Raw genomic sequence first — 19,600 nt, 5'->3', positions numbered from 1 at the left:
AAATACAGTGGGGGTGCTGTTTTTTTTTCGGCTGCGGAAAAGCTACGTAGGCTGCCTCGTTCGTGGGTTGTATCTGACCGCAGTGTGTGGGTTTTGGGCCAAAAAAGCCGCGGTCATGACCACCGTGATTGCGAAATTGTCAGTGGCACAAGAATTGCTGATTTCTGGGCCCCGGAGCAAACGGTTATCTGCAAGATGGATGACCTTGCAAATGATATTGCTAGATGGCGCGGCGGTGGGTCGGTGATAAAAAAAGGTCTCTTCGATTTGGCTTGCATTGGCTGCACTAGTTCTGAAAAGTGCCGCAGCGGTGCCAAGCGGTTGCAGCGCCTGCAGCGCCGGTTCAGCAAGTGCGGCTGGAGCCGCACTAGCGCACAACTGCAAAACGAAGACAGAAGTGCAGGCCTAGCAGACGTATAGCTTTGTTTACGTGTTTTCCGTGCATGTTGTGTATCGCTGGCACAGCTTGCCTCGTGAAATGGCGCTCTTTGAAATTGCCATGGAGCAATTGGACTCGGAAACCGACGACGAATGCGACTGCAGTGACATTCACGTTGACTCCGACGGTGAGTTCGACGACGTGTGTGTTTTGGTAGCCTGTGCATTGGTACGAGGAGATGCAAATCGTGTGCTGGGGTACGAAAACGTGATATCCAGGTATCATGAGCATGTGTTCAAAAGATTATTCAGGCTCTCTAGAGAAACATTTGACTGGCTAAGTGGTCAATTCAGAGTTTCGACCTTCTACCCAAACTCACTTCAAGGGCGTCAGAAAATATCGGTGGAAAATATATGCCTAATTGCTCTTGTGTATATCGGCTGGCAGATGTCGATGTACGCCATAGGAGTCAAGTTTGACGTGGTAGAGTCGTTAGTGCACGCATGCGTGATGCGGTTCATCCACTTTTTGCACACACTTAGCGGTGATGTTATATGCTGGCCCAGCAGCGCAGAAATGAATCGCATCAAGGCAGGTTTCCTCGCCGAGAGTGCACGCAAAGGCCCACGGAATGCCATCGGCTGCATCGATGGTTCGCACATCCAGATCCTGACTCCAATCGAATCGACGCAATCATATTTCAATCGCAAGAAGTGGTCATCTATCATTTTACAAGGGATCTGCGATGATCGGAATCGGTTTCTGAACGTTTTCATTGGGTTCCCTGGATCTGTCCACGATGCCCGCGTTTTGAAGGAGAGCCCTTTCTTCGCACGTGCAGTGTTGGAATGTGGTGAAAACTACATTCTGGGGGATAGTGCGTATCCTCTGATGCTTTGGCTGATGACTCCATTCAGGGACAATGAAGCCTCATTTCCATCTTGGAAAAAAAACAGTTTAATAAGCCACACAGCCAGCAGAGGGTGTCCATCGAGAAAACATTCGGCTTCTTAAACAGCGTTTCAGGAAGTTGTGCCTTGTGGATGCCAAAACTGTTGTGCAGTCCTGCTATATAGTCATGGCAGCGTGTGCTCCACAACCTGTGCAACAACGAGAGGGACTTCTTCCAGGAGCTGACATTTTTACCACAAGATGAAGTTGTGGGTAATGACGACACTGAAGGGGATTTTGACTGCAGTCTCCCAAGCTACAGTCAGTCTCTGCGAGAGTTAAAGGAGCAGTGCTAGGAACATGTCGCATCTCTGTGAATGTCATGCCAATGTGGAAAAGTGTTTTGTAAAATGATTTGTCTCATGTATGAGGAATGCTTCCATTTGAAATAAATTGAACATGCAGTGGTAGTGCAAGACAACTTTATTCTCTCTGCTGTGACCCTTGTTGCTTTACAATCAAGTCTAGAGGCGATCAAATCTCTCCATGCGGTCTGCATGCCGCTTTGCCCTCTCTTCTTTCCACTTTTTCTTTCTTTTCGTTCCTCAGCTCTCGCTTTGGCTTGCTTCTCTCTTGCTTGCCCAATATTTTACAGCACCTCTAAAAGGGGAGTAAGCTGTGACTTGCTGTGGTGTTTCCTTTTAAGGCCGGCTGTCATCAACTGTTTCAGGCAGTCTGTCCTCGACTGGCTTAGGCAAAAGCTCGGCGGATGCTTCTGTGGTGCTTGTCCTGTAGAAAATATACACACAGATGCCACACCATTTCCAGGTTTTCCACAAATCTCTTTCGCTTACCCTGAGCATCCGCTAGGGACAATGGCCTTTCCAGGCTCCAAAAGCAATCGTGGGTTAATACTGTGCTCCTTTTCATGTATCTCCGCCAACTCTCTGTGTAATGCGTGATGCAAAAATGATCAACCCCATTGAATAGCATAGTAAATAAGCACACTTACTCATTATATTCTCAGGTCACGCGGTAGTGACCAGATGAACTGTTGTCCTTTTGGTCCTCTTATACGCTCGGTCAAGTGACTTCCACTTATTTTCAATTTGTGTGGTAGTCATATTGCACATAAACTCCTTGTTGATAAGCTCGGTGAGTCTCACTCACAGAAGCTTTATTGTGCTAAAAAAAACCTTGCATAGTTAAATATAAAACACGCTGCTACATGTGACTGAAATTTTTCGGTACCTCTTCGATAGGTTCCTTTATTACTTAATTAAGTGTGACGCTTTCTGGTACCTTGAAATCAAAATATTTGCATACTAGCTGCCACACATTTCAAACACTCCTGAGATGAAAATTCATGTACTAAGCTTAAACAAATCCTGCGAAGTATGCCTCAGAACATTCCACTAACATTGTTGGAAGTATAAATTCGAGAAACGACAGTACACTTCATTGTTACTCATAATATTTGTGGCAACATAAAATGAAACGTAAAAGTCAACGTACCGGAGTTCTCTGCCCTTTCCTACCAAGTCCTTCATACCCGTGTACTTTGAGATGAAGAACTTGGTTTTTCGAGTGCTCTATATCTCTGCTGATTCCTCAGCGGACGCGGAAGCCGCTGGAAAGGCGCCTGGCCCCACTACATTGAAGCCATCACTGGCACACACCGGTGTCGCTGGTTGTGCCACAGGAGAAATATTTTCAGCTTGTGTACCTTGGGCCACGAACCGGAGTGTCAAGCGCTGCCTGTCTGCGAAGACAAAACCTAACACTTAGAATGTGCACACAACACAGCATGATATCTCATAAATGCTAAATGGACCTAAATCAGTGCCGCAATTTCACGGGGACCTATGCGTTGATCGTGGCCAACCGCTACCTGTGGCCACGAGTAAGAATAAAGCACAAACTGCCCGCTAACCACGCTTTCATCGAAAACATGCAGCACCACTTGCCTGATGCCTCGTATATATATATATATATATATATATATATATATATATATATATATATATATATATATATATATATATATATATATATATATATATATATATATATATATATATATATATATATATATATATATATATATATATATATATATATATATATATATATATCCATTTGCGTTTGCGTCCTCCAGTGCTTGAGCCTTCGGGTTTGTACACAAGCCCTACTTCCTTTCGGACGCCGTGAACGAGAACATGCATCGTCGCCTGCTCTTCGGCAAGTACGCCATGCTGCACTGGCTCTGGAGTGAGTGCAGGCCGGCCGAGAACTCGTGCAGCACTTCGCCAGCACCTTGACAAAACCAGGAGAAAAGTGTAAAGGGCGCGCGCTGCACCAGAAAAACGAGGACAGCGGTGCTGCACCCACTAAACTAGTGCAGCCGGTGCAGCCAAATCGAAGAGACCATTCGATTTCGGCATCGAACCCGTGTCTTTCAAGTCAGCAGGTTAGCGCCATAACCACTGAGCTACCGCTGCGGCTATATTTGTTTAGGGCCTTGCCGCTGTTGGCATAAAATTGCCAGAACGTGAATATAATGACGACTTGCATGCGTCTGTAGTGTTGCGATAGTAAGTACAGGCAAGGACACTGCGTTGCTAATAAACGTGGGAATGTGCTGTAGCATGCTGGTTTTCTCGCCCACAGATCTGAGGCGCAGACTGGTAAACGATACCGCTGTGGAGTCCCCCGAGCGAGCAGTATTGAAGACGTTGTTCAGGTAAGGTCTCTGGCCCCAATCTTCTAATAGTGGTTTGTGGAATTTGTCTCTGGAGTCCACTCATCGAACGAAGTTGACGTCTCATCCGATGAAAGCGAACCTGAACCGCCTGAACCATAAAGTCACGAGGCCTCACCGGATGAGCGGACTGGTGAATTGGTAACAGCCCTTGCCATTTGTTTCTGCGTGTGCGATGCACTGCTGAAGTGAGCCAGCGATCGCGTGGCCTCCGAGTTTCGCGAAGCGCTGCCGCGAAAGCTGGCGACAAAAGATTGGTTTGGTTTATGGTTTATGGGGGTTTAACGTCCCAAAGCGACTCAGGCTATAAGAGACGCCGTAGTGAAGGGCTCCGGAAATTTCGACCACCTGGGGTTCTTTAACGTGCACTGACATCGCACAGTACACGGGCCTCTAGAATTTCGCCTTCAGGAAAGACCTCAGAAAAGACCAGGAAAAGAAGCATGCGCATTTAGTACGCTTGGTTGCTTTTTCCGGGCGTACGCCTGGTGCTGCATTCGCCGTCAGTCGGCTGTAGAGTTTCACGAAGCGTGGAGGCCACGCAGTCGTGTGTATTCTTTAGCCGCCTTGGTGGCTCAGTGGTTATGACGCTCGGCTCCTGACCCGAAATACGCGAGTTTGATCCCGGTCGCGGTGGTCGAATGTCGATGGAGGCGAAGTTCTAGAGGCCCGTCTACTGCGCGATGTAAGTGCACGTTAATGAACTCCAGGTGGTCGAAATTTCCGGGGCCCTTCACTACGGCGTCCCTCATAGCCGGAGTCATTTTGGGATGTTATGCCCCCATAGACTATAGACTAGATCATTTAACAGTAGACCGTACTGTACCGCAGTATGAAAAGGTACAGTGGTTTACATGTTGCTTGACAGGAGCTTATAGCAGAACCTTATAGTTAGGTTATTTTCAGTTTAAGTGCTGTTTCTTTTCATAAGCCCCCATGTAATGTTGACAGGAGAACATAGTATTTTTCAATTTAAATGCTGTTCCTTGTTTATTAGATGAAGAGCCCACAGAGTTCTTATCCCTTTGTAAGAGAGCTTAACATGTGTTGCACTTGCTTCAAGTGTCGGCAAACGGACAACTGTGCACCTATGTACTGTCGGGAAGAAAAGTCTGCAGGACCAGCGAGAGAAGACAAAAATGGAAAAATTATTATCCGATTGCTTGAGGCCACACTTCTAGATGTTAAATTCTGGCTTACGTGCTCTTATATGCAGTATTTAAATGATGTTGCAGTCATAAGAGGCTCCTGTGTGACTAGATTGCTTGTTGCACACAAAGTTGCGTCTCGATAGTACCACATTTTTGCATGCTGAAAACTACCAATTAACAAAACATCAAAGTTGCGTCTCGATAGTACCACATGTTTGCATGCTGAAAACAACCAAACAACAAAACATCACTTAGCATGTTTCTATCTGTCACCAATAGGCACCCTTCGTTATCAGCATTTACAAGTGCAGGTGCACCGTTCATCATATCCCATTAAGTCGGAGAAATAAAATTCAAAAGATTTTGAGCCTCTTCCATCTGTAAGCTGCCTTGCACTACTTTCTGACATAATTTGCAGTCCTAATGAGGTGTTTTTTATGTCGAGAGGACTGCGGTATGGGCGCACAGCACACATGACAAGCACACTTGAGGTCTCTTCACATAGTCATTACCACAAATGTGTACAACTTCTTTTCTACAAGCTAGTGGTTGAAATGCTTGAAAGTGATGTCATTTAATTTCTAGTCATTTTAAGTGCAATTTTAGTTTTTGTCCTCTAAGACGCATGCGGTCCAGCAACGAGATGAGTTGGAATATCATGAAGACGATTGGTAATGTAGCAATGTACAGTTACAAGAGCGTCTTCCACGCACAGCGTTTTTCCTAAAACCTTGCTCGTTTTCTCAGAACACCCTCGCATTGCACTTCAAATGTTGTCTACTGTTCTTTCTTTCTTTAGGATGACTTGCTCTTTCCAGGAGCAAATATAACGCAAGCAGAAATTTGCTTTTGGTGAAGGCTCATAGCTTGCGACATGGCTGCTCCAAGGAGGCGACAGAGAGCCTAGTAGGAGTTATTGGTGCCCACTTGCCCTCAGTCGTGACATACCCAGGATCGAAATATGCCTTATTTAGGCTTTTTATTGCCTGTGAAAAGTAATACAAAAAACACTTTTACTGTACTGCTTGTACTGAGTACATAGGTGAGGTGATGGCAGAATATATTTCATGTCCTAAATGTAATTTAGTGCACTAACTTGAGTCTTATCAAATCTTCCTTTTCTCTTGCCACGGACCTCAAAAGCCAGCTTCGAGAGGTGCTAGAGTCCACAGTGGCTGAAAGAGGGGGAACCTCGGTTCAATACGAAGCGGCAGACATTACACAAAGCATTCATTATCATAAATTGCTTTTGACTGCCGACGATGCCACACTCACCTTCAGCACTGATGGTGTGCCTCTGTTTGAGAGTTCAAATCTGAGTATGTGGCCACTGCTGGTAATGGTGAACGAACTGCCTTACAAGCACCGGAGAGAGAAGCTTCTTTTGGCAGGCTTGTGGGTAGGGTCTGCGAAGCCAGTAATGAATTCATTTTTTATTCCATTTATGAAGGCAATTAATAAGTTGCCTGCTGAGGGAGTCACATGGCAGGACAAAGATGGAAATACACACTTGTCAAAGGCATTTCCTGGACCCTGTTCAGTGGACAGCGTCGCAAGGTGCGATGTAATGCATACGACCCAATTTAATGGGGCAAATGGTTGCCCTTCGTGTGAGCACCCTGGCCAAGTTGTAGCTAAAGGTAATGGGTCTTGCCGTGTGTATCCACCAGCCACACCATTGCCCAAGCCGAGGACACTAGATTCTTTTGCTGAGCATGCCAGTAAGGCAAGGGACAGTCAGCAGGCAAGCTGTGGCATTGAGGGCGCCAGTGTTTTGACAGTGCTTGCTTTTTTTTACATTTGAAAGGGTTCGCAGTTGACCATAAGCACGCGGTGTGCTTAGGCTTCGTTCGAAGCACCTTATTCATGTGGCTCAAATCAAATCGCTGTCGGAAGTTCAGACTGCGCAAGCACCTTGAGGATGCAAACAAGTTGATACTAAGCCTGTCTACTATATTGGAGATATCGAGACTCCCAAGGTTACTATCAGGTTTCAAAGAATGGAAGGCATCAGAGTGGAAGAACTGGATGTTGTTCTATTCGCCTGTTGTGCTCAAGGACTTTGTTCCAGAAAAACACTACAAGCACTGGTTAAGGTTTGTTGCCATGATCCACTATCTGCTTGGTCCGTCAGTACACATAGAAGAATTTAGAAAGAAATGGTAAATTTTCTTATGGATTATGAAACCTTATGCGGCACAGAGTTTATGACATATAACTCCTATCTCCTGCTTCACCTCGTGGAAAGTGTGAGAAACTGGGGGTCATTGTGGGGTTATTCCCTTTTTTCTTTTGAGGCAATGAACGGGACACTATGCACATTTGTGAAAGGAACCCGATACCCCCATTTCCAAATTGTTCAGAAGTTTTCTATTCTGCAGGCACTTTCAACACTATGGTCAACACACTCATTAAACCGAAAAGGGCGCCACATTCTTGAAGCCGACTTCATATGTCTGATGAAAGGATATGTTCTGAGAAAGAAGTTCACTAAAGTGGGGTGCGTTTTGGGCAAAGTTGAACGTGTGGAGGGTGGTACAGTGTTCCGAAAAATGGTGCTTGCGCCTTTCAAATTCTACACTGCAGGCCTCGACCTTGCAGTTATTCTTCTGCAAGCTAAAAGGATTTTGACAATGCGACCAAAAAGCCCGTTCGTGAATACAGGAATTTCTTCTGCGAGATTTGTCGAGGCCTGCAGTGCAGAATTTGAAAGGCCCATTACCATTTTTCGGAACACTATACCACCCTCCACACGTTCACCTTTGCCCAAAAGCAGAACGCACCCCACTTTAGTGAAGATCTTTCTCAGAGCATACCCTTTCACCGCACATCTGAAGTCTCAAACAATTTTTCTAAAACAATTATTTTTGGTCGCATTGTCAAAATCCTTTCAACTTGCAGTCATTCTTCACCCGCCACGGTGGCTCAGTGGTTAGGGCGCTCGACTACTGATCCGGAGTTTCCGGGTTCGAACTCGACCGTGGCGGCTGCGTTTTTATGGAGGAAAAACGCTAAGGCGCCCGTGTGCTGTGCGATGTCTGTGCATGTTAAAGGCCCCCAGGTGGTCAAAATTATTCTGAAGCCCTCCACTACGGCACCTCTTTCTTCCTTTCTTCTTTCACTCCCTCCTTATCCCTTCCCTTACGGCGCGGTTCAGGTGTCCAACAATATATGAGACAGGTACTGCGCCATTTCCTTTCCCTTAAAACCAACTATTATTATTATTGCAGTCATTCTTCAAGCAGAAGTGATCATGTTGATGTCATGAGTGTAACGCGAGCAGTGTTCAGTAATGTCCCCCTGGATGTGAATTTGCAGATTGTGAAGACAGAGTGCACATCACATAGTGGCATCGTTGACGCAGAGCCTTTAAAAAAATGCATATGTCTGAATGACACTGAATCTCTCTACTTGTGTGTAGTGAATGAAAATCAAATGCTAGAGTCTGTATGAGTCCATACTTACTTTTTGTTCTGTCAAAGGTAGCAGCTGTTGTAGAGGTGCCACACCACTGACACCTCTTCTTGATAGACATAGACCATGTCCATTATCTTGATGCCGAAATTTTCTTATGTTTGAGAGCCTTGGTGAAGAGGCCCACAGTATTAGTTGGCTACCAGGCATGTCACGTCAAGTCACAGTTTGCAATGTATGTAATATGCACTGCCCATTTTATGTGATTGCTTAAGGATCCCATTGATGCGTTATATTGGCGGTGTTGTGTTGCTGTCACACTCAGTGAGACAGCAGGTTCTGGAGAAAAGACTGTGGGCCCCCAAATGTTGCACCAGTGCAGGACTGACCGTGTTAAAATCTGTGTGACATCTGGCACAGAACTGCTAATCATAGCTTGCACCAGCCATCGGTCGGCCATCGAACTGTCAACCAACACATGCAAGGGCATCTGTAGTACGGGTGTCCATGGGGACCAGCTATGCAATCATTTTGTCACACGTAATTAGCAATTATGTATCCCCTTTGGGGGTAATTTTCTTATGAAAACCTGTGAGGCCTTTCTTGTGGCACAAGCTGCTATGTTTTCGAAAGATTTAGGGTGTTAAATTCATTCTTCAAGGCTGCTTCTTTCTCCTCATGTGATGCAGATAGTGGTTCATACACTTCTTCAGGATCCTTCCAACTTTGCTTCGCTATGCGGTAGCCATTATATTCCTTTGACTAAGTGCATATACTTGTTTGCCAGCCTCACTGGGTGCCCAGTACCCAAGTGCTGTCTAAGGCGACGCCTGTTGTTGGAGCCTATCATCTCCATTTATAGATGAGTCAACTTCTTCAAAGTTGTGATCATCATCACTACAGTCCGGTCAGCCCATATTCATCTAGTCACCTGAGCGGTCCTACACTTCAGCACTTTGCACGTTGACACTTGGGTCATGTGCAGTAAACAGTAAAAAGAACACGTGCGTTTTGCTCCAGCTGCCTTGAAGTGCACGTGCATTGAGGCTGGTTTATGCAAAAATCATATGGTTCAAAATATCGCCAACCGTTTACGTGGGTGGCACGCACCTGGCTGCAGTTTGTTGTTGACCTGGCCTGCACTTGACCATTTTTTTGAACAGCCAGTGCCAAGTTAAATTCCAACTACCAGAAGTGGCACTGCACGATTATAGCTCCGCTGAAGAAATTTAAGGAACTGGTGCAGCGAGTGTTCTTGAATGAAACAAACCTAGTGTGAGCAGAATGGGAAATATACATGTGGAAATTGCCATTTAAATGCTGCCCTGAGGGTGTAAATTTGCTAGGAGCACTTGGAAGAAAAGTGTCATGTGAGCATTTCTTACAAATGTGAGGTAAAAATATCAGGGAAGGGGGAGGGGGTTACACACTGTGCATGCACTTTTATTTTGCAAGAGTTCTGCTGTGCTTGTAAACAGCTGATTGGTATTGCCTGTACGGTTGCGTAAATAGTGACTAAAGGCGTAGTGTTGTGTAATGTTGTGTTGATGTAAGTCTGGCCATGAATGTTGTTGTGAAATGTGTTCAGATCTGAATATTGTGTTTGAAAAATTAGCTTGAGTGCAATAAACTGCTCGCCTTCCAACCTTCTACTTTGTTATTATTTTTTGTCGGAATCCTATCTTCATTCTGCTGAACTGAATTCTTGCCTCAAAATACCAATACAAAGGCACAACGCTGCTGCACAATACAATCATTCTTTCGTTTCGCTTACTCTGGAGCAATATTGCTTTAAAGAATATTGTGTAAAGCATGTATTTATTTCTACTGTTTGATGAAGCAAAAGAATGATGTAACAAGTACTCTTTAAAGCAGGCCCTTCAGCCAATAGTGTCAACCAATTGTTATGGCATCACCATTAATCCCCTTGCATGTTTTTCTAGCACGACATATCACAGGCGGTTGGCAGGTGCACATGCGTTAATCCTGGTTAAACGAGAACATCATGACAATCGGTCCAGGCCATGCCTCATATGAAGGGCATTTGCTGCTTTGTTCTTGAGTTTTATCCGTCTATAGCTACTGATAACACCGCAGTAATTACACATACAGCTATTCAAAGGACCAGCTTCTGTTTTTCATAGTCCTTACCTTTACATCTTGAGAAAGCAAAAGTATAGGAACGTTACAGGCAATGAATAAGCATTTCATATATTTCAGTTTTTGTGTCGTTTTCTATCATATCTTTTATAGCATTTGATGAATGTCACCTTGTCGATCCACTGCAATTGGCCGTAAAGCAAATGTGGCTGGCTATAAGATAACTGTACCAAAACAAGAAAGAGCGGCATTACATGCCAGCATGCAGACACTGTGTATGCTTTCAAGTGGTTATTGTGAATTTCATTAGTGCTAATGATGTGCCAGAGTTTTCCTTTACTCAACGCATTTGGGAGGTGCCCGGATAGATCCCGAGTGCCGCCGAGTTCCCACCGGTTTTTCAATGGGAACAAGATTTCACCTGCCTTGGTGCTCGGCTCTTCTAAGGTGTGATGCTTGAGAAAAGGGTCTCGGACCAAAAAGTTGCCTTGATGGATCAGAGATAATTTCCGCCGTCAAGCAACCCTAAGTCCGCCTCGTGCGGTAGAAGTCCATTTGTAGCCAACGGATCAAGGTTCAGCGAGAGGTGTGTGCGTTCTTTAGAAAGAACTGCAGGCGACGGTGTGTGCGTCTCGCGAGAAGGGAGGCGTTGTTGCGGAGAAACCGTGGCGCTGGTTTGTCGTGTATGTTTCTCTTTTGTCCCCGTATTTCGCGCCGTTTTGTTTGTGCGCTAATCAAGAGTAGCAGCCGATTTCTAATATAGCATTACATTCTCCTGTCAGAACAGCTCATGACGTCGCACACAGTGCTATGATGGTTGCAAAGCACTTACTGTGGAACATTTTTCTGGTGGGTGCTCAAAGAAAGAACAACAGAAATTCAACAGAAATTATGCACCATACTTGTATTGAGTTTTTGGGCACAGAAATTCTGTTGGGTGAGTGTTGTGTAAACTCAACACAAGCGCAATTTCCATTGAATTTCTGTTGGCTCAACACATGCTCAAAATTGCGTCAACATAAATTGAAGGCTCATTTTTGTAAGGAAGAAACACCATTGGTTGCATTGACGGCAGCCAGGTGGAAATTCAGAGAACGAGTGAGTCACCGAGGCTATACTACAACAGAGAAAAGTACCCTTCGCTCATCATCCAGGCCATCTGCGATGACGAGAGCGGTTTTCTCTACGTCTTTGTCGGGTTCCCCGGGTCGGCGCACGACGCTCTTGTGCTAAAAAAGAGCCCCTTCTTCCGCGACGCCGAGCAGAAGTGCGGTACCGACTACATCTTAGGAGATTCGGCCTACCCGCTTCTTCCTTGGCTGATGGCACCGTAAAAGGACAATGGAGGGCCTTCTCCAAGATACAAAAAGCAGTTCAACCGCAAGCACAGTCAGCAACGTGTGGATATCGTACATAGATTTAGCCTTCTCAAGCAATTATTCCGAAGAATGTATTTCGTTGAAGCAGATACTATTGAGAGATCATGTTCGATTATTCTGGGGACACGTGTGCTCCATAATCTGAGCTGTATTAAGAGGGACATTCTCGATGGCCCCACTAACCGTCCCACACATGATGACATAAGAGAGGGGGAAGACACAAGTGATGTTCAAAACACTGCAGCCATCCGCGAAACCTGTGAGCAAAGAAGGAAGGCAGTCGCAGAAACTGAGTGCTAAGTTCGGACCCAGTATGTGAATGGCTGGCTTTCTCGTACGTCATAACTTTCTCGGGGGCGTGCTTCAAAGTATCGTTCCGAGACCATGCCTGGTTTATTTATTCATTGTCATCAGAATCAATCAGAATGCATTTTGTCATGTGTGCAGCTGATATTAATCCGTTTTTTGAGGGCAATAGGGATGATGAACTTATCAGAGAAGCAAACTGTACGCTGTCAAGCCTTGCGCACTGGACCATTCTTAATGCGCTTTCGGTCAGTTTCTCTAAAAAGCTGTTTTCCTGCCCTAAGGGTAACATTTTCGTTCTCCGTTATATCATTAACTGTGCTTCTTGTGAAATTGTGCCACCTTTCGAAGCACCCAGTGTCGTGTGTACAGAAAGACTTCTTGAGACCAACATGGATTTTCTTCGTTTCGAAATTTCCCGCATTGTTGGTCTCCGCCTGCGCCACAGTCATCTTCCGAGTGGCGTTATTTCTTCTGTTGCATAAATCCTTATTTATCTGCTGATTATATCACTTCTAACTCATATGAAGAAATACAATTTCAACACATCTTTAAAAGAAAGCCATGAGAATAATTTATGATCTGCCTTCAAACCATCCCACCTCGAACTCTCTAATGTAGCAAACACGCTGAAGGACTTCCATTCATAAAATTTATGATTGGTGCTTCGTTACAAGCACGAGTTAAGAGAACTATTCTGTCCAACATGTCTTGTCTTGTAAATTTCTTTGAAGTCCATACCATTTACATCATAAAAAGCAGTTTTTCATCAGTACACCACGAACTACTGCACACAGATGTTCAGGCATAGTCTTTTCTCTCTTCCTAGTGATAATATAGATGCTGGTTTGAGCATTTAATGTTCCACTCAATCTAATTCGTGTCACTGTTCATAAGTGTGATCGGAGTTTGATCATAAGTGTGATTGTTCATCAGTGTCGGAGTGGTTTGGTCTGACACATCAATTTTTTTCTTCCAGTGTAATAGCACATTACCAGTTATATCTCTCTATTTTGATACTGTTTTCTCACAATTCATGAGCATAGCGGCTTAATCTCTTAGTCCATACTTAAATTAAGATGAGGGAAATCTTGTGTGTTCCCACATCTTGCATTTAGCTTGCCCTTTCAGCTGTATTTTTGATGTTTCTTTGTTATATTTTGGAGTGCTGCTGTGCTTTTCAGGCTTGAGTGCCTGTGAAGCTCTCTGAAGCTTTCTCCTCTTGCTGAAGAATAAGCTTCAATTCTTGTTGGCGTGTTAAAACCAGTTGTACCATTTTGCCACGTTGATATTCCTCCAGCTAAGAAGCAAAATAAAAGTGCTAATATGATGCTGTACGCATTTCTCATATCCTGTCTCTCATGTCGCTGTTCTGGACTGTGGTCCCCATCGGTTATTCACACACGCCTTAATTGTTGTGTACAGTGGATAATGCAAAGTTCAAGTGCAACAGGTGGAGTCAGTTCTGTTTATTTTTTGCCTCGTACGCAACGACAAATCTTTGGAGGAGCTGCATCTTTCTTTCATGTCGGGCAGCGCACTTAGCATCAAGGTCATCAAGCTTTTCAAGCAGCACAGCTATAGGCGGCTTGTCTTGTTTTTTTTTCGGCCTGCCTGGCTCGCATTTGTACTGGGAGGCAGTGCCTCAGGTCTAGCCCCATCATTTTCTTGTTGTGGTTGTGCGAAAAACATTTTTTTTGTAATGCCTTAGTTAAAATTTTGACTACCTAACATTAGCAACACTATTAATTGCAGTCACGGCTTGATAATGCAGCAACAATTATGCAAAATTCTACGACTGAGTTTTTAAAATAGTGCCACACGCAATTTTAATGCCTGTACACGAGGTACTTACTGGGTTATATAAAATCGTTTCGATTTTTCAGCTGTTCGCATATATAGATGTTACAGATTAAGCCATGGGCATCTGACAAGCCCACATTGACCAGTATTGTGCAGTCACAAAATTCAACCCACGGCTCTTCGCATCCTTGTCCAATTCTTTGCCCAGGAGCATACAGTAAATCTGGGAAGATATTGTGCTCCTTCTGGAGCAATTCTGCAAACTCCGTATAAAAAAAACATATGCCACAGTTTAAAACAACCAGCACCTGAAGACATGAAGCTGCTAATTTTGCTGGTTTATGCATTATGCACCTTCTGAAGTTGTACAGCAGAAGCCATATAACTTGACGTCACAAATATGAAAATATGCTAAATGGAAAGCATGAAAAACCAGTCCCATTAGTGTGAGGCACCTTACTGCGTAAGCAAACACTGTTAGACTCAAAATGACGGCACATTTGACAATGAGGAAGTACGAATGAGAAAAGTGATACTACGTGACAAAGGTAGGGTTTTTGGAAGGTCAATAGCAACTAAGAAAAAATAGCGTAGTTACTACACTTGCTCCATTCATAAGTCCAAATGAACGAGAATTTCTCCTGTTTAAAGATTACCATGTGCAATTTCTTCAGAGGCTACAACAATGTCAAGACATGATGCACAGATGCCTATAAAAATTTTGATGCTTATTACAGCAGAATGCAGCTTCAAAACCATTAAAAGAAACAACAGAAAAACCAGGTCCGCCGGAAAAAACAACAGTTGCTCTCATTCAGGCTACCGTTTATTTTCAGTAGCACATGGAAAAGCTACAAAAAGAACACTTACTCTTCGAACTCGCATATTTCAGCCCCGCGCCCAGACTTCTCGTTTTTAGCTTTTATTCGCTTGTAGCTTCTCTCGAGCTACTTCCACTTATTCTGCACTTGCAGAACTGTCAGCCGGCAGGAAAATTCTTTGTTGGCAGCCACTGCCAGCTTTTCCCACAGCTCTTTTCTGAACCTAGAAAAGAAGATGCTTTTGAATATATGCACATCAATCGAGCGCCATTTTACTGTACCTGAACCGGCCTCGTTGATTCAGCTCCTTGTAGGTTTTAATAAAAAAATTGTTCTCCGGCGGCTCCACACTGGCTCATCGCTGCCTTGAGCCGACTCCGTAGTATGGCTAGACGGGCCAGGCAATGGCGAACCTGCAGAATTCTGCTCCCTGTTTAGCCCAGTAGGCAGATGCACTTGCGCTGGTTGCATGTCGCGCTGCTCGCTGTCTTCAAATCTTATGCACACAGTTGTCGCCTCGTCTAGAAAAAGAATAAATAATTCGTATGAACTCGCGCATGCACATGGGCGGCCTGTCACAACGCTTCGCAGCTACAACTCTGAACAGTACCTCGTGTTGAGTAGACTTCTCCGGCATTCTCACGAAGAATGGCGCCGGATCCGTTGACAGCGGGGAAAACTTCGATATGTTCTCCATCGATGTTGACGAGCGTGTGATCCTCGTCTGCTAAGGCCGCAAACACGTGCACAACTTCCCTGCACCTCCTTCGCGGACGGTTCCAAGGTTCCTTACACCACAGCGACACCACGGCTGCACCCAAATCAATCGCGAACAGTGGTGCAGGGGGCGCCGTGAATCGAGGGACTTGGTGCCGTGCACTGTGAACCGGTGCCGGCAGTGCAGAGAACCACGGCTGAATCGATCAAAGCTCATGGGAAGTAGAGGGGAGCCTACTGAGAAGCGCGGCGACCGCACTTAGGGTGCCTCGGTGCCAGCTACCCGCGCTAATCCTTTCGGCTCTGACGCCGACTCATCCCCTGCTTACCGGCCGTGCACGAGGGGTAGAATAATGACAGTGCATCGCGCGTTTCTGGCGCTGCCCAAAGCCGTGGGAAATAGGGAGAAGGACCCCAAACTCTCTTGTCAGAGTCGCAGGCGGCTGACGACCTTTTCCTATTGAAGAAATTCCTTTTACTGTCAGCGGAGATGGCAAAGCCGATGCGTGAGCGCCTCGATAGGTTGCACCTGCGGCGGGCTGCGTACGCGAAACCACGCGCCCTGCACGTTCCATGAGGTCTGGGGTCCTCTGGGTCGGGCTCTGATAAGCCCTGGGCTCCTCTCACGTGTATGTACGGTGCCACTGCACTGCTATTGGTTCGAGATGGGCGAGAAAGCGCCGAATCTCAGTCTCGGCCGCTTTTAAACAGCCTTTTTTAACTGCCTTAAACTCACCTGCCTTGTATTTCGATCCCGTCTTTAATAAATTAAGAAGTTAAAATTGCTGCTTCAACCGGCAACGTGTCGCCAGACGAGCGGAAGAGCACCTGAAAGCTCTTCGCATTGCTAACCGCCGTGTATATTCGATTACCGGCCAGCGTGCCATCATCAGTCACAGTTCGCGACGAGCAACCCACCAACCCAAACCTGCCATCCCATTAGAGAAGGGCAGGAAAGTTTAACTGGGGGGATGAGAAGCTTTCGTAAGTGGCAAACATTCCATGGTCGCAACTAGAACCGATGGGGTCGTATTATCCACAAGGGATGAGGTATAGTCTAGAACGACTGACAATGAAATTGGTCTCCAGTCTGCGAAGAAGGTGGCTTGCGCTCGGTCTAGATCGGGTTGCGGAGGCGAGTAAATGCGTTCTGTTTCTTTGTAGAAGTTGGTGATTTCAGCATAGGATTGGGAGGCCTCGGCGACAGCAGTCGTGCTCGAGGGGCCGGCTGCACGGTTGGTTAGGCCTCGGGCAAAAAGGTGGACCCCTTCGTTTCTAGAGTTTCCCGCGTGCGCAGGTGCCCACACTAAGCTTAAGGTGCGGTCGAGAGTGCATCTGCGAAGGGTGCGTGCGGCAGGAAGACAAATTGAGTTTGCCGAGAAATTTTAAATTCCTCGATGAGAGTCACGGACAACCGTGCGTGTGCGGGATCTGCGATGGACGGCGCGATCTCGACCTCTTCGGCGGCAGCGGTGGGGGAGTGTGCGCGCACTGTGGCGACGTTGATGAGGGCAGCGGCTGGTGTGGCTACGAAGGCCACATATGTATTAGAGTGGCATTTTTCCGCGTCCACGCATACAACATGCTCGCCAGCGGAGCAGGTATCGTCCAGAGCCTGCGTCTTGATTTGCCGCCTCATATCTTGGCGGCCGGGCAACATGCTCTTGGCTATGGGTTTGACGACCAGCCGGCTATAGAGTGCAGTCGGAAGAGGAGAATCGGGATGGATTGTACACGGACCAGATGATGCTATTTACCGCCTCATCGTCTTTGCGGCGCAGTTTTTAAGAGATGTTGAGAACGTACCAGTGCACCATCACACACGCGAATTATTCACAAAATACAATGTCGTTTCAGCCACAAAATGTTACGGCTGCCGGCTTTGGCATTTGTTCAAAATGTTACGGCTGCCGGCTTTGGCATTTGTTCAAACACGAAAGAAAATGCAATAACACCGCGGTTCAGAATGCAGGTGAACTAGAAAATTCTGTGGATTCCTACAAGACGCGTCATTTTGAAGAGTGGAAGAATACACCAAGTGAAGTAACTTGCGGTCTACAAACGCTGCAAAATAAATTACCAAAGATCCTGGCAGTTTAGACGCTAGAAATATCCAGCTAGAGATCATCACGTTTAAGGCATTGCGTGATCTTTTCAAAATATAGTACACGTGATTTTCCCTTGTGTGTTTTAAACAGTAAATTATGTTTGTGCGTGATTCTTAGGAGAAATGCAGTCAGTAAATCAAATGTTTCTAGCTTGCCATGTAGTTTCGAATGCTGTTATGAATATACTGTGCTTTAATGCTTTTGTTTTTAATTTCTTGTTAGAGGAATGCTGTTCATGTTTAGTCACTTTATGCGAAATACCAATGAAGGGAGACTGCGGCCCTTCATCCATCGGTTCCGGAGCTGCCTGGGCATTCGGCGAGGACCGCGCCGTTTCTAGCGCGTGAGTTTTAGCAAGGAGTTGAGCATTTTGTGCCCGGAGAGTCTCGAGCTCGCGGTGGAGTTGCTCGACGTCAGATTTAAGGGGGGGAGGGGGAAGTAGGAGAAAGCTTTCGTGGGGGAGAAGATAGGGTACTGCGGGGAGGCGGAGGCGGCCCGTCTCGGCTGCTTACCTTGGGCTCTGACATCTTTGGCGCGCCGGGCGGAGGGCCCTCGAAAGCAGTAAAATGCCCGTTTTGGAATGCGGGGGCGCCTAGATCACGTGACGCCTTCGGGCTAGTTGACCGAGGAGGCTTCAGGGCACGCCCGGCAAAGGCGCTCGCCGATGCCGCCGGTCAGGTTGTGCCTTGCATCATCCTGTTGCTGGGCGGGGAACTTTTGGAGCGGTGCCTGGACCCAGGGGCACTGCACACTGAGGTTGGTTTCGTTGAGCGGTCGTGTTTCTCGGTTGTTGCAGCCATCGGAATCAGGCTTTGCAGTCTAGCGAGCTTGTAAGATGGCCGCCACCACAGACGATGCAGGAAAGAGTCTTGAGGACTGCGGCCGTTTGGCCGCAGTGTCCACATCGATTGTCGTGAGGATACCCGCAGAAGTCCACGTGGTAAAAACTGTGGTGCCGCATTGGAACCACGCGGAAATAGTCAGCTTGTATTCGCGCACCGCACTCACCACACTGTCATAGTGCACGTAATGCGGTTGTCTGTGTGTCACATATATTAAGGAGCCTAAATTAAATTTTAAAGGAAAAAGGCGTGAAGAAGACGACGCGAATTAACCGAAGAATAAAGAAGAGGAAGAAGAAGCATTCGGTGAGGTAGAGGGAGATGATAGGTGGAGAAGCATCCGGTGAGGTGGAGAGAGATGATTGGTGGAGAAGAGAAGACGACGACAAGGCATACGTGGACTAACACCGAGGCTATAAAAGGGCGAGTGAGAGCGAGGCCCGGGGGAGAACAGCAGAGAAGCGGAGGCTCCGGCGGGTCAGGGACACATCGGCTGGAAGAGAGCGACGCCGGCTACTGCTCCGGTGAGCTCGCGTTCTACGACTGCGCATCGTGGACTTCCTGCCGTGCCTGAGCCCGTTCCGGGGAGTCAACGGAGTACGCTACCACCTGCTACGGGCAGGGGTGTCTCCAGCGCTGTTGCCACCCATCCGGGTGGTGCCCCCACGCCAACAACACCGGCATCACCTCCGCGGGCGCTTGGACCTGGAGCTTATACGACGCAGCCAGTGACGCCAGCCCAAGCATGCCGAACGCCGCCTCGACGCCCGCTACGGGATCCATACAACGCCGCAGCCGCACCGAACCAACCGTGAGCACGAACGCTGACCGCTAATAGTAGAACGCTAGTAGTAGACGCTGGTAGCAGTGTGCCCGGGTCGTGTGTATTTATAGTATTTGTGTTTTGTGTTAGTTTTATTAGTTTTGT

The 19,600-nt window shown here is 46.4% G+C and overlaps 1 pseudogene; it reads right to left on the bottom strand.

Moving 5' to 3' along the window:
* Positions 1 to 1,794: 1,794 nt before the first annotated feature.
* LOC144102564 (uncharacterized) overlaps positions 1,795 to 19,600 on the bottom strand; it is a 35,390-nt pseudogene continuing 17,584 nt past the window's right edge.

The sequence above is a fragment of the Amblyomma americanum genome, chromosome 8 (genome assembly GCF_052857255.1).
Source record: "Amblyomma americanum isolate KBUSLIRL-KWMA chromosome 8, ASM5285725v1, whole genome shotgun sequence".
NCBI lineage: Eukaryota > Metazoa > Arthropoda > Arachnida > Ixodida > Ixodidae > Amblyomma > Amblyomma americanum.
Note: the sequence above shows the minus strand (reverse complement) of the source record. Positions and strands in the feature narration are given on the sequence as shown.